The 17,277-nt window shown below is 32.4% G+C and overlaps 1 protein-coding gene across 3 annotated transcripts in view; it reads right to left on the bottom strand.

Moving 5' to 3' along the window:
• LOC127855340 (substance-K receptor-like) overlaps window positions 1–8,620 on the bottom strand; it is a 126,705-nt gene extending 118,085 nt beyond the window's left edge. Inside the window, exon 1 of one of the 3 annotated variants that reach the window (XM_052390827.1) lies at window positions 8,508–8,620. The gene's annotated coding sequence lies outside the window, so the exon portion shown is untranslated. Of the gene's footprint in view, window positions 1–2,587; window positions 2,639–8,507 lie in introns of those variants that run through there. The other 2 variants (XM_052390828.1, XM_052390830.1) reach the window with 2 other exon arrangements.
• Window positions 8,621–17,277: the final 8,657 nt, after the last annotated feature.

Here is a 17,277-nt window from a genome sequence, read left to right as displayed (position 1 = left end):
ATACCAAAGTTATAACAATTTTAACATTTTAACATTTAAGGTCACAGTGACCTTGACCTTCAAATGAATGACATTGAAATGACCAGTGGTCATCTTCTAGTACTGGCCAATCTTTATTTCAAGTTTGAAGACTCTAGGTACAAGCATACCAAAGTTATAACATGAAATAAGAACTTTAACATTTTTACATTCAAGGTCACAGTGACCTTGACCTTCAAATGAATGACCTTGAAATGTCCAGTGGTTACTTACTAGTTCTGGCCAACCTTCATGTCAAGTTTCAAGACTCTAGGTCCAAGCATACCAAAGTTATAACAACTTTAACATTTTTACATTCAAGGTCACAGTGACCTTGACCTTCAAATGAATGACCTTGAAATGTCCAGTGGTGACTTACTAGTTCTGGCCAACCTTCATGTCAAGTTTCAAGACTCTAGGTCCAAGCATACCAAAGTTATAACAACTTTAACATTTTTATATTGAAGGTCACAGTGACCTTCACCTTCAAATGAATGACCTTGAAATGACCAGTGGTCATCTGTTAATCCTGGCCAACCTTCATGTCAAGTTTGAAGACTCTAGGTCCAAGCATACCAAAGTTATACCATGAAATAAGAACTTTAACATTTTTACATTCAAGGTCACAGTGACCTTGACCTTCAAATGAATGACCTTGAAATGACCAGTGGTTACTAACTAGTTATGGCCAACCTTCATGTCAAGTTTCAAGACTCTAGGTCCAAGCATACCAAAGTTATAACAACTTTAACATTTTTTATATTGAAGGTCACAGTGACCTTGACCTTCAAATGAATGACCTTGAAATGACCAGTGGTCATCTGTTAATCCTGGCCAACCTTCATGTCAAGTTTGAAGACTCTAGGTCCAAGCATACCAAAGTTATACCATGAAATAAGAACTTTAACATTTTTACATTCAAGGTCACAGTGACCTTGACCTTCAAATGAATGACCTTGAAATGACCAGTGGTTACTAACTAGTTATGGCCAACCTTCATGTCAAGTTTCAAGACTCTAGGTCCAAGCATACCAAAGTTATAACAACTTTAACATTTTTTATATTGAAGGTCACAGTGACCTTGACCTTCAAATGAATGACCTTGAAATGACCAGTGGTCATCTGTTAATCCTGGCCAACCTTCATGTCAAGTTTGAAGACTCTAGGTCCAAGCATACCAAAGTTATACCATGAAATAAGAACTTTAACATTTTCGAGCACGCCGCCACCCCGTCCGCCCGCCCGCCCCCCCCGCCCGCCCGACAACATCAATCTATAAGCCGAGATTTTTTCGAAAAAAATCCGGCTAATTAGTTCATATGTTAAAAAACACTGAAAAAATGTAGAAGAATTACCAACAAAATATTATAGTGATATAAAGACAACTATTTTGTTTCTTAAATGGTCCCCAGTCCCCATCCCCAATACATATAAAGTAGCAATTAATGATTTAAATAAGAACAGCAATTATTCATACCTTGATGTTATTGGTGACTAGAAATTCAGAAAAAAAGCATCCTTTTTTTATCCACCTAAATCTTAAACTCACAAATGCTCTATAATACAAGTACAATAAACAAATCTTAAATATCCAACCATTCATGGACTGGTAAAAAAAGTGAGATGCTGAGTGGATAAAAACTCCATCTCAATAGAATGTGTTATATCACAGAAATTATTTGACATCATGAAGAGTATGTGGTTTAATATGTAAAATGTACTTCAATCTGAATAGGCCTTTCTAAAATTAAGTACGATGGCTTATAACTGGACTATGGTTTAGTGCCTGACCAAAACAACCCAGTAGTGTCGTAAATAACTCTTGGTCTGTTGAGAATATAGAGAATAATATAGTAATAGTTACAAGATTCACATTGTAAATTGTATGAATATCAAACAAGTGGCATGATGGAATTTGCTAAAAGAACAATAAATATAATTGTGCAAACTTATTTTTAACTGTCAAATAATGCAAAAGTATTACCAAACATTGTTACATTGATATAATTAGAATTATGTTGTTTTTTAATTATTTTCTCCACTGCTCCTCCCTCCCTTCCAATAAAAATTACGATTTTTATATTTTTACCTTCAAGCAGCAATATCTCAGAGATATAAACCTTGTTGTGCTTTTATTAACTTTACCTGGTAACTAGACATTAAGAAAATATTTTCATCTGAAATCAACCTTCCCACAAACACACACCTGCTACCAGTATAAGTAATCTTATATTGTAACTTATATCTATTATATATATAAACTAAACAAACTGAAATGGGAACCATATTCTTTATATTTTCTGGTGACACGCACATAATTGTTCTCTTATACTTATAAGCCTATGACTGCAATATTTTCATGGCCAATCATACGTTCAGTTAACACTAGGTCAGGTCTATAATGGAAGAAAATAAGAAATGCATGTTATCTTATATACTACACAACACCTTACATAAAATGAATCAATTATTTGAAAACCATGAATCATTTAATGTCAACTGAAACTTAGCTCACAAAAAACAACATATGAAGCCTAGAAAATCTCAAAATAAAATCAAAATAACTTACTCAACTGTATTACGCAATCCGAATACACCACTAAAATGTCTACCACATTTCATTCTAAAGTGACACAGATTTCAACAATAATGCTCCAAGTGTTAAAACCGCATTGCAAATATAAGGGTCTACCAAATGCAGTCTGTTGACATAAACATTTAAGTTCTCAATTGTATTCCTCGCTTGTTTATAACCACTGAAGCGCATATTAGACTGTCACAAAATCCAAGTATATAATGCATCAAGATCTTCCCATGCTTTGGTTCATTAAAATACCGTTTTGCACAATTTAAACCACAAACTATGATCTATCTGTTAACTTACTTAGTAAAAGTCTTGTACTTCTCATTCAAATTAACTTATTTGCTTTTCGTGAAAATTGATTTAAAATAGAGCATGCAGTTATAGTCAATTATGCTTAACTACCTTAAATTATGAAATGGAATCCACTCAAGGATTATAAGATATTGAAGACATGACCTGTTTGTAAAGAATATTTGACATCTTAAAGAGGCATATCCACGGGTAGTAACAATCATTTATTTTCAAAAATCTACTAGAAAGTGTGAATAAAATAGTTGCTTAAATGACACATATTTTTCATTTCCATAAAAGCTTATAAAAATACAAATAATTATTATTATATAAAGTTGTCTCTGGGGACACTTTAATGAGCTTAGGAAGTGCAAGAATTTTAAGTAAAAGCATTATAACACTGTATTATGTGAAGTTGGAATAAGACATCAACTTGGGAATAAATTGTGTTTTTTCCACTGTGCATAATTTTATATGCAGTTTTACATGTTGTATTTATTTAGTTTGACAAATTATGATTAAAATAGATACTTGCAAATATAATAGCTTCATTTAAATTGATTTTACTACAAAACTGGATTTTTTATGAATTTTTATTATAATCCTCATAAAATAAGACTGTGTCCATGCCACGCATGAACACAGTTTTAAAATACAGTTAAAATGATAAAAATACAATCACTGTTAATGAAAAAGTCATGGAATATTGCTTTTTAAGCTTGAAGTATTGATAAAATAAATTCAAATCTTAAATGATTAGTTTTGTTTGAGAAAATCACTAAAATGATGTCCATTCCCAGTTTGATGTCTTATTCCCAATTCACATAATACAGTGTTATTATGAATGTAAAGTGCATGAAGTACTGCTATATGCATGCGCAATATCCACAGACAAGACTTCAGTAAAGAGATCCTCATTCTAACAGGTGATTTAAGATTGCGAAAATAAAATGTTGACATTTGAATCGTATATTCTCGCTTTAATACAATACAAACATCCATTAAACTTAAATCAGTGATATATGCTTGATAAATGTAAACAAATACAAGAACTACAAAAAAACACACAAAATATGATATCATAAACAAATGTCTTTTTATTATCCATAAGGGGAAGCATAGCAGTGATAACAAAAATAAGCAAACCTCTAAATGATTAACCTTGCAAATCTTTTAGACAAGATTGCAGTACATTATGTAATTCACAATTAACAGGCCAATCTGATTAGCTAATAAAACATAATTGTTGTAGGAAGTACCGTAGGTTTCCACATATAGCGCGCTCCCGTGTGAGCGCGCAGGCTGTTTTTTAAATGCAAAAATGGAGACAAAAATATTTAAAGACAATAAAACCATCAAATCGGACCGAAAATGGCCGCCATTTTACTATTGCACAATCCAATAATCCGGGGCATTGGAAAGCTTAATTAAGCATTCAAAATTATATAAGAAAGCGTAATTATGATTAGGAGCATGGGTTGCAAAGCACTATACTTTTCTGACAATTTTGTAATTTTCTAGCAAAAGATTAACAGTCCACGTGCATTTCGTGAAAAACGTGAGAAAATAAGAATTAGTGTTTAATGTATGTTTAAAAGTTGTGTTTATGACTACATCAAGAATGATCTAAATGTACAAAACACTTTTTAGCTTGGATCATTAGATTATATAAACGCAGTGCCGTAGCCAGACCCAAATTTAAGCTAAGGCAGTATCTTAGGTCCTTCTAGGGGGGTCCGGGGGCATGCCCCCCTGGAATTATTTTTTTACCTAGAACGTCTCTGGTGCGTTTTAAAGGCCATTAAAAAAAAACTACATTTTATACCTAAATTATCGGAATCGTGGACGCTACATATTACCATTTGGTATCAATAAAGTTCATACAAAAATCTGCTACACGTTCATTGTCAATTTTATATTCTGGTACCATAAACCGTTTTTGAAGTGACAATGATGTAACAAACTTAATTATAGAAAAATAATCATATACTTCATTTGAAGTCAGATAGAAAAAAGAAAAAATTGAGACGCAGCTCTCTCATACAAGCCGTAGTATGTATATGGATAATAAAATTTGCTTTACATATTTATTATTGAAATACTAAAATAAAATAGATCTACCTTATAATATGAAGAAACAGATTTATCTAGCGAATAATGTTTCATGAACATGTTTTATTATTCTTCAACTTTCAAATATCAATCTTATTGAACGCTAATTAAACTCTCCTGTCTCCAGTCGAATCCCACATTTTAAAGGGATCTTTTCACGGTTTGGTAAATTGACAAAATTAAAAAAAATAGTTTCAGATTCGCAACTTTTCGTTTTAGTTATGATATTTGTGAGGAAACAGTATTACTGAACATTTACCATAGCCCAATATAGCCATTATATGTATCTTTTGACAATTTGAAAAACTGAAAATTATAAAGCGTTGCAACGCGAAACGATTGAATAATTTGGAGAGTTCTGTTGTCGTTTGAATTTACGAAACTACGAAGATTGCTAATATAAGGTATAAAATACTTAACGTGTTTATACCCGGCGGAATAGCCAAGAGGGCTAATGCGTTTTTACTTCAGACTAACTCCAGGACTCCTGGGATCACTGGTTCGAACCCTGGTACCGGCTACTTTTTTTTCCTTTTTTAAATTTTATTCTTGATTTTTTACTGGAGATTTTAAGATGTTTACATTTATCAATATAAAGCATTTAATGACAAACTTAAAAATATGCCAAAATCTGAGAAAAGGCCCCTTTAATTTATATCATAGAGAAATGCCAGTGGAATGCTGATTACAAGTTTGATATACCGGTAAGAGTTCTGAAAAAGGGAACATTTGTAATCAGATTATTCAAAGAGAAAAGTTTGAAATAAAAAAACTACAATTAATAATGATGGAAATCGTGACTAATGGATCATGAAGACTGCTTTATCTCAACAGGATTGGGTTAGAATTATCACAGAAATTATTCTATATCACGCAGAATATTTGTTTGAATAAGTAAAATGTACCTAAATGTTAATAGCCTTTTTCAAGAATTCTGTAGAAATTGGCTTATTAACTGGAGAATTATTAGGTGTCTGTCCCAGTGGTGTCATAAATAACTCCAGATCTGTTGAAAATATATATGTTGAGTAATAGTTCACATTATGTGATAGTTGAACACCGGGCTGAGGACCAACTCCGGCTTGTTCGCAAAAAGTACAATACACTGTAACTCCAATATAAAGCGCTCCGTTATAACGCTGAATCCAATATAACGCGGAGGGTGCTTGGATCCCATTTTTTCTCCAACCTTCCATTTTATTTCTGATTCAAATCCGTATAATGCAACTTCATGTATTTTCAGACAATTCAAAGATGGCGGCAATCACAGTTATGTTGATTGCTTTATTCAACCGTACGTTGAACCGATTATAATCGCCTCGAGGTTAAACAACACCGACAGCTAATTGGTGTTAATCTGTTGTGTAATGTCAATAAAGGTGTGAAAAACTCGCGTGTCAGTGTTTATTACATGTATTCCTCATCAGAGCGGTTCAGTGCGATAATTTCCATAAGTTAAGTGCAAGCGGGATAGTTATACAATTCGAGTAATTCAAAACGATTGAAACATTCTTTCTTTGATATGGTTGCAGTTTGACTATATTAAATGAGCGGCTGTGAAATATACTGCCTACTGTATAAAACAACCTTTTCTGTCATTTTATTATCATTATAGTATTATGTCATTTAATCTCTTTCAGTACGTGTATAAGAAATTAAATAATGCAGACGATTTATTTACATGCGAACGCAGTGTACCGGCAATTGTTAACGGAGTTTCACTTTCATTTTCGCGCGGTATCAGAAAGTCCCCGGGAAACACGTTTTTTTGTACATGAGTCGTATTGCATTCAATCTAAATTTAAAGTTGCTCGTCCAATGAAAGCTCTGCCCCATAATGCACTGTACTCTTAACACTTCTGAAAATGGCATATATGCGTACGGTTGTGTTTACGAATTTCTTAAACATATATCGTCATTAATGTTCAAGATTATAATTTTTAAGTGATGTTGCAATTTTATTGGATTATCGGATAAATGTGCACATAAGAAAAGCGGTATGTATACTGTTATCGATACGATTCGGTTTAATGCATGTATTTGCGTCAACACAGCATGGCAATATATATATATACATGACCTATATTATAGGCTATTTTATACCTGTTTTGTTTATAGCGCCCTGCAGTAAATGAGCTCAAAACCTATAACGCGGATCCATTATAACGCTGTTTCGCGGTTTGGACCCCATTGACCGCGCTATATTGGAGTTACAGTGTATGATTGTTGGAACTTAAAAGTAAAATGAGTTCATATGTTAAATAACACTGTGAAAAAATACAGAAGAATTACCAACAAAATATTATAGTGATATAAAGACAACTATTTTGTTTCTTAAATGGTCCCCAGTCCCCATCCCCAATACATATAAAGTAGCAATGATTTAAATAAGAACAGCAATTATTCATACCTTGATGATATTGGTGACTAGAAATTCAGAAAAAAGCATCCTTTTTTTATCCACCTAACTCTTAATCTCACAAATGCTCTATCAATACCAGTACAATAAACACATCTTAAATATCCAACCATTCATGGTGGTCAAAACAGTGAGATACTGCAGAGTGGATAAAACTCCATCTCAATTGGATGTGTTATATCACAGAAATTATTTGACATCATGAAGAGTATGTAGTTTAATATGTAAAATGTACTTAAATCTGAATAGGCCTTTCTAAAATTAAGTACGATGGCTTATAATTGGACTATGGTTTAGTGCCTGACCAAAACAACCCAGTAGTGTCGTAAATAACTCTAGGTCTGTTGAGAATATAGAGAATAATATAGTAATAGTAGATTCACATTGTAAATTGTATAAATATCAAACAAGTGGCATGATGGAATTTGCTAAAAGGACAATACATATAATTGTGCAAACTTATTTTTAACTGTCAAATAATGCAAAAGTATTACCAAACAATGTTACATTGATATAACTAGAATTATGTTGTTTTTTAATTATTTTCTCCACTGCCCCTCCCTCCCTTCCAATAAAAATTACGATTTTTATATTTTTACCTTCAAGCAGCAATATCTCAGAGATATAAACCTTGTTGTGTTTTTATTAACTTTACCTGGTAACTAGAAATTAATAAAATATTTTCATCTGAAATCAACCTTCCCACAAACACACACCTGCTACCAGTATAAGTAACAATCTTATATCGTTACTTATATCTATTATATATATAAATTAAACAAACTGAAATGGGAACCATATTCTTCATATATTCCGGTGACACACACATAATTGTTCTCTTATACTTATAAGCCTATGACTATGCAATATTTTCATGGCCAATCATACGTTCAGTTAACACTAGGTCGGGTCTATAATGGAATAAAATAAGAAATGCATGTTATCTTATATACTACTCAACACCTTACATAAATGAATCAATTATTTGAAAACCATGAATCATTTAATGTCAACTGAAACTTAGCTCACAAAAAACAACATATGAAGCCTAGAAAATCTCAAAATAAAATCAAAATAACTTACTCAACTGTATTACGCAATCCGAATACACCACTAAAATGTCTACCACATTTCATTCTAAAGTGACACAGATTTCAAAGATAATGCTCCAAGTGTTAAAACCGCATTGCAAATATAAGGGTCTACCAAATGCAGTCTGTTGACATAAACATTGAAGTTCTCAATTGTATTCCTCGCTTGTTTATAACCACTGAAGCGCATATTAGACTGTCACAAAATCCAAGTATATAATGCATCAAGATCTTCCCATGCTTTGGTTCATTAAAATACCGTTTTGCACAATTTAAACCACAAACTATGATCTATCTGTTAACTTACTTCGTAAAAGTCTGGTACTTATCATTCAAATTAACTTATTTGCTTTTCGTGAAAATTGATTTAAAGGGGCCTTTTCACAGATTTTTGCATTTTTTAACTCATTCATTAAATGCTTTATATCGATAAATGTAAACATTGGATCGTAAAAGCTCCAGTAAAAAATCAAGAATAAAATTAAAAAAAGGAAAAGAACATTGTCCGGACCAGGTTTCGAACCACTGACCCCTGGAGTCCTGCCAGAGTCCTGAAGTAAAAACGCTTTAGCCTACTGAGCTATTCCGCCGAGTACATATACTGGAAGTATTTTATACCTTATATAAGCAATCTTCGTAGTTTCACAAAATTTAACGACAAAAACAGAACTCTCCAAATTATTCAATCGTTTCGCGTTGCAACGCTTTATAATTTTTAGGTTTTAAAATCGTCAAAAGATGCATATAATGGCTATATTAGACCATGGTAAATGTTCAGTATTACTGTTTCCTCACAAATATCATAACTAAAACGAAATTTTGCGAATCTGAAACAACTTTTTTCAATTTTGTCAATTTACCAAAGCGTGAAAAGATCCCTTTAAAATAGAGCATGCAGTTATAGTAAATTAAGCTTAACTACCTTAAATTATGAAATGGAATCCACTTAAGGATTATAAGATATTGAAGACATGACCTGTTTGTAAAGAATGTTTGACATCTTAAAGAGGCATATCCCCGGGTAGTAACAATCATTTATTTTCAAAAATCTACTAGAAAGTGTGAATAAAATAGTTGCTTAAATGACACATATTTTTCATTTCCATAAAAGCTTATACAAATAAAAATAATTATTATTATAAAAAGTTGTCTCCGGGGACACTTTAATGAGCTTAGGAAGTTAAAGAATTTTAAGTAAAAGCATGATAACACTGTATTATGTGAAGTTGGAATAAGACATCAACTTGGGAATAAATTGTGTTTTTTCCACTGTGCATAATATGCAGTTTAACATGTTGTATTTATTTAGTTTGACAAATTATGATTAAAATAGATACTTGCATATATAATAGCTTCATTTAAATTGATTTTACTACAAAACAGGATTTTTTATGAATTTTTATTATAATCCTCATAAAATAATACTGTGTCCATGCCGTGCATGAACACAGTTTTAAAATACACCCCGGCGAAATGTTGTTCATGATTTCATGAACACTTCAAGCCAATCAAGAACTGTTCATGAACGGTTCTGAAAAAGTTCCTGAGCTTGGTTCATGAACTTTTGGACATGAACTGTTCTTAAGACATGTTCATGAACTGTTTATGAATTATTGTTGAACATTTCAAAGTTCATGAACAGTTCTTCATCTAACCATAAATACTTTGTGATGAACATTTCATGCACAAGTATTTCTAATGACTTTTCTGAGACAGACTTTAAGGATCCATCATGAATAATTCATGAATTCCTTTGTGCTAGATGTTTCATTCATATTTTTGAAAGTAATATTGAAATGTCTAGCATACAAATCTTGTAGATTTGTGAAACCTGTGAAGTTAGTATGAATATGCATAGTACTTTCACCACTGTAAGTTAGAGTTCTTGACCTGTTCTAGAGAATTTTAAGAACATTTGTACAAGAACTGTTCAAGAACTGCCTTCAGGAACACTTCAATAACTTTTAAGGACCTTTCCTGTTCTTGAATTATTCTTAAACTATTCTTGAACACTTTAAGAACTTTTTTGAACAACATGTTTCCTTCTGATGTTCTTAAACAGGTCTACACAATGTTTTTGAACGTATGATGGACTTTTAAAGAATCCAATATGTTCTTAAAAGGATCTGTCGTTGTTCTTGGAAGACTTAAAAGACAAGTTTAAGAACGTTTTAAGGACATCTTATTTCAAGAACAGTTTAAGATGATATCAAGAACTCAATGTACATTGCATTGCTGTTTTTACAAAGAAAGAATATTGTGTGCACAGCTGGAAGTTGAAACAGAAGGCACATGGTTTATGTTATATTTGAAAATGTAAGTCTTTAATAAATTACCGACTGAACTGATCAGCCATTGGTTCCATTTCAAGTTCTTTGGCACTGTAAGTGTAACCATTTCAGGGAAACCATTGATTAGTAAATGATTCTTGAACTGAAAATGAGACTATTCATAATCTTTTCAATACATGAATTATTCATGAACATATAGTGCAAATTTGTATTATGAAATTTAAAGAGTATTATCAAACCACTTGTATCTCAGTTATTAGTGTTATATTTAAATTATTGTTATAAAAATTGTTGCTATCAATATGTTAAGTGCTAATACAGGACTTGTTTCTTCTTACCCTGACCTGTTTGTTGAGCTTTAGTAACACTTATGATAACCTTTGCAAAAATTGACAAATTCTTGTTCATGATTAGTTCATGAACACTTCATGCCACCTCAGTTCATGAACTCTTGAAGAACTATGGTTCATGAACTATTCACTTACAGTTCGTGAACAGAAAATGAGCCATTGAAAAATAGAAGGAAAATGTTCATGAACTGTTCCTGAACAGCAAAACCCTGAAGAATTTTTCAAGAATTGTGTTTTTCATGAACTGTTCAAGAACACTTCATGCCATTGATGTTCATGAATAGTTCATGAACATTTCATGCCATAAGGGTTCAAGAATAGTTCATGAACACTTCATGCCATTAGGTTTCAAGAATATTTCATGAACACTTCATGCCATTAGTGTTCATGAACAGTTCATGAACTAAAATTTCAAGAACTTTTCACAGACGCGGCTCATTTTCTGTTCACGAACTATTCGTGAACAATTCATGAACTCAGTTCACGAACAGTTCATGAACTGTTCACGAATTATTCGTGAACTGCAGAACAACATTTCGCAGGGGCAGTTAAAATGATAAAAATACAATCACTGTTAATGAAAAAGTCATGGAAAATTGCTTTTTAAGCTTGAAGTATTGATAAAATAAATTCAAATCTTAAATGATTAGTTTTGTTTGAGAAAATCACTAAAATGATGTCCATTCCCAGTTTGATGTCTTATTCCCAATTCACATAATACAGTGTTATTATGAATTGAAAGTGCATGAAGTACTGCTATATGCATGCGCAATATCCACAGACAAGACTTCAGTGAAGAGATCCTCATTCTAACAGGTGATTTAAGATTGCGAAAATAAAATGTTGACATTTGAATCGTATATTCTCGCTTTAATACAATACAAACATCCATTAAACTTAAATCAGTGATATATGCTTGATAAATGTAAACAAATACAAGAACTACAAAAAAAAACACCACAAAATATGATATCATAAACAAATGTCTTTTTATTATCCATAAGGGGAAGCATAGCAGTGATAACAAAAATATACAAACCTCTAAATGATATTAATCTTGCAAATCTTTTAAGACAAGATTGCAGTACATTATGTAATTCACAATTAACAGGCGAATCTGATTAGCTAATAAAACATAATTTTTGTAGGAAGTGTGTTCAAAAGTTCAGCGATTTTTTTGTCCTATTGGGAAAAGTACCCGTACCGGTCCAATTAGGAAAAATTGAGTCGTGAAAACCTGAAAATTGGGAAAAATCAAGTCATGAAACCCTCAAATTGGGAAATTGGTGTTTTTGATTTTATGCTCCCAAATACTTTAAAATTGATTAAAAGTGTTTTCAAGCTGGCAATATTATATTTACCTAGGTTTAAACCATAAAGCTGCACAGGGAAACTAACAAAATGTTGCATTTTCAAAAAAAAAAAAAAATATATATTTTTTTTTTACCTAAAATTGGGAATTTTTTGGCCAGCAATTGGGAAATTTGTATTTTTTTCGTAATTGGGAAAGTGCCGTTTACCGGTACTTTATAAAGAAGGAAAAAAATCGCTGAAGTTGTGTTTATGACTACATCAAGAATGATCTAAATGTACAAAACACTTTTTAGCTTGGATCATTAGATTATATAAACGGTGTATATATTTTTTATTAAAGTAATAAAGATGTTAATCTCTGCATGAATTATGTTTTTATTATTAATTTTGCTTAGTCTATTTGCAAAATGGAAATAGGTTAACTTTATTTGTACTTTGTTCATAAAAAATACGAACAGCATTAAATCAATCCATGTACCGTCTTTATCCTAATAAACGCTCCCGCCCTAATAAACGCTCCCCTATCATATAATGAAATGAAGGAAGTATCAAAATAATAGCGCCCCCATTTCTCGGCTTAGGCGTAAAGTAATTGCATTTTATTTCTTAATTTCTTTTTTTTTTATCAACAAGGTAATTGGCAAAAACCTTATAGAAATAAAACTTTAATAATAACTAGAGCTTTGTCACAGACGTGACAGATACCCCCACATGCCGCATTGACACAGACTATTTTGCAAGCTGTCTTCACAAAACAAGAGAATCTAAATAATGATTTTTAAGAATTATTATGCCATTATCATTTATGGCCATTTTGACCTTTGAACTCTTGAATTCTTTGGCATGACACGCTGTCCAATGACTGTGAACAAAATTAATGTACATAGTCATTTTAAAATCTCACAATTAATGACATAGTTATGGCCCGGACAAGCTCATTTATGGCCATTTTTCACTTTTGAACTCCAAGTGCGACCTTGACCTTGAAGATATCGACGTTATTCTTTCGCATGACACATTGTCCAATGATTGTGAACATATTTACCAAGTAATTTTAAAATCTCACAATGAATGACATAGTTATGGCCCAGACAAGATCATTTACGGCCATTTTTGACCTTTGAACTCACAGTGTGACCTTGACCTTGGAGATATTGACGTAATTCTTTCGCGCATCACACCATCCAATAATGGTGAACAAATCTGCCAAATGATTTTAAAATCTCACAATGAATGACATAGTTATGGCCCGGACAAGCTCATTTTATGGCCATTTTTTACCTTTGAACTCAAAGTTTGACCTTGACCTTGGAGATATCAACGTAATTCTTTCGCGCGACACACCGGCCAATGATGCTGAACAAATGTGCCAAATGATTTTAAAATCTCACAATGAAAAACATAGTTATGGCCCGGACAAGCTCATTTATGGCCATTTTTTACCTTTAAACTTAAAGTGTGACCTTGACCTTGGAGATATCAACGTAATTCTTTCGCGCGACACACTGCCCAATGATGGTGAGCAAATATGCCAAATGATTTTTAAATCTCACAATGAATGACATAGTTATTGCCCGGACATGCATTTGACCGTTGAACTAATTAACACTGTTCATATCTCGGCCACGCGTACTGTTACAGTTCTCACTACGGTCATATCTACAACGGCCCTTTCATTTCGCATGATAATAGGGTGTAGTATTCTTATAAAACTATTTGTGATATGTTTACGATTGCTCAATGAACTCGGAACTTTTCGCAAATACCGGTTAACACATTTTAGGTGTTGGCTCATATTATACCTAAAGGAGGGTGAAATAAACGTGCCCTCTGTGATTTGCATCGCGCCCAGGCGCGTTCATTAGGATAAAGACGGTATGCCATTTGTGTAGTATATTATAAACACAAAATTATTATAATTGATCCATTGCTCTATGAAAAACTAGTTGAATGCATATGTGTAAAGTGTCGTCCCAGATTAGCCTGTGCAGTCCGAACAGGTTAATCTGGAACGACACTTTCTGCTTTTATGGTATTTTTTGTTTACAGAGTCTCTTCTTAGCAAAAATTAAGGGGGAAAATGCCATAGGCGAATTCAGGGGGGGGGGACACGGCGTACGTCCCCCCTAAAATCTCCAAAGTAAAGTCAATTCATTTGATGTTCACACTTAACTAGATCTAAATCACCTATTTAAACTTGTCAAAGCCTTCAAAATCACTAAAATCGTGGAGCTTCCGGGGGGCTTCGCCTCCCTGAACCCCAAAACTATAAACTATGCACTTTTTTGGCATTATAAGAAGGTACATTGATGAAAGTATATAAGGCGTGACATTCTCGAGAAGTGGTTGTCAAAGCCTTCAAAATCATTAAAACGGTGAAGCTTCCGGGGGGCTTTGCCTCCCTGGACCCCCTAAACGACAAACTATGAACTTTTTTGGCATTATCAGGAGATGAAAGAATATAAGGCGTGATATGCTCGAGAAGTGGTTGTCAAAGCCCTCGAAATCACTAAAATCATGAAGCTTACAGTGGGCTGGACCCCCTAGCCCCCCTAGCAGAGCTTTGCCCTGCACCCGCCAGGGGCCCTAGCGGCCCCCTTGACCCCCAGTAAATCTTTCAATATCCCGCCCCCCCCCCCCCCCCTAACCAGAAATCCTGGAACCGCCCCTGAATGCCGTCCCTGATTAGCCTGTGACTACACCTTTTTTACAGAGCACAGCCCAATAATAAGTTATAGCTATTTAAAGTCATGCCATTTTGTTGTCATTAAAGCAGTCACACTGCATGCTGTAATAACATTTTTATTATCTATAAAAGTTCAAATGAACAAACTGTTCAAATAAGTCAAATAGTTTTATATAAATTGTTGAGTTAACTTTGATTATTTTCAAACATTTTTACAAAATGATGGTTGAGTCGCCTAGTACAAATGGATAATGTGCCATATTTAAACATTAAAAACATTACCTTGAGGTTGGTCAATTTTCCAAAAAATATTAACATACACAATTTATATCCATTTTTGAAATATCTCCATGGGGAATGCACCTTAAAACCAAGAGATATTGCATAATAACAAAATAAATATGTACATGTAATAACCTTAACATTATTATTCTCAATCACCGGCCAATTTAAATATTTTCTTAGCTTCTACACCATAAATCCATCAACAAAATGTCCAACATATTTTTTAAGAATTAACTTTTTCATCCACACATCTGTTACTGAATCGTGCTTTGAGTATTGCAAAAGCACTTAATCCACTTGCGTAATTATGCAGATTATGTTAAGTGTACTACAATAACCTAAAATTTGATATAGCTTCTCGTTTGCTCGTTTGTCACCTAAACTAATTTGTTATAAAGGATCTTGATGATTTAGACTCAAAAACAAAACAATAAAACAAGGCCAAAAAAAAGGTCTGTTTCCGGTCACCCGACAGTGTCTTCCGAATCGGCGCCGACCCTCAGCTTTTTATATGGATTGCCAAAAAAAAAAAAATTTTTTTTTTTTTTTTCGTTCATACAAGATGTAATATGAAGCATATAAAGCATATATATATATACATGTATTTCTTATTATTTGCTTTAGTAGCCTTCCATTCTAGTACCCGAAAAAAAAAATCCCTACATACCAACCCTGCTTTTTTGTTTTTTTTCCAAGGAGACCAGAAACAGACCTTTTTTTTGGGCCTAATTCTGTAAACCAAGTTGTTATACAGGATCTTGAAGATTTAGACTTAAAACAAAAACAATAAAACAATGCGGTATTCTTAATCACTGAGTTCATGTATCAAACTATTTTTAGTGTAATCATTACTTACCATCTAGACGATACAGGATCTTATTGGTATTGTTTTGTTGATAGTTTTCGAAGTAAACAAATAAATAATGCTGCTTAGTCTAAGGACACATTCTGTCAAAACCAATATGCATGTGTTAAAAGGGACCTTTTCACAGATTTTGGCATGTATTGAAGTATGTCATTAACTGCTTTAAGTTGATAAATGTAAACATCAGAACTCAAGAGTTCCTGTATAAAACAAAAATAAAATTAAAGAAGGAAAAAAAAACAGGAAAGAATGTAAAAATTCTTCATATAAGCAATCCACGTAATTTCACAAAATATAAAAATAACAACAGAACTTTCCATTAATTAAGTATCCGCTAATTTCGCGTTTGTAATGCTTTACAATTTTCCGTTTTTTAAATTGTCAAAAGGTGCATATAATGGATATTTTAGAGTATGGTACATGTTCAGACTATTACAGTTTTCTTGCAAGAAACAAAACTACAAAGAAAATGTGGAAATCTGAAACAATTTTTTTTTATTTTGTCATTTTATCAAAACGTGAAAAGGTCCTTTACAAGATTTAAGGTAATTTCAATTTGAACTGAATTTTGACAAATTATATTTAAATGTTATGAAAATATTTGGAAATAAATCAGTTTATTAAAAAAATTATCTCTGGAAGAAAAAAAAATACAAAGACAATTATAAATAAAACCTTAAAAGGATCAATTCTAACAATTTTAAATTTTAATATAATATGTACTTAGGAGTTTTTCCTTTTTCTCAAAAAGGAGATAAAACTGTTTTCCACATTCAGCACCTCTGTTATAATAAATAAATTATGATGCACATTAAATATTTTTTTTAAAGAATGGCATCATTAAATTATGTCAAAATGAGAAACTGTTCTTAATATTAGGCTGGATTTCAGTTCATGCGGAAATATCAATTTTTGTTTCTTCTCCACAAACAATTTTATTGCAATTCTTTTGGTCCAAAATATAGGCTAAA

The sequence above is a fragment of the Dreissena polymorpha genome, chromosome 13, assembly GCF_020536995.1.
Source record: "Dreissena polymorpha isolate Duluth1 chromosome 13, UMN_Dpol_1.0, whole genome shotgun sequence".
NCBI lineage: Eukaryota > Metazoa > Mollusca > Bivalvia > Myida > Dreissenidae > Dreissena > Dreissena polymorpha.
The sequence above is the reverse complement of the archived record's forward strand: the minus strand, read 5'-3'. Positions and strand labels throughout refer to the sequence as shown.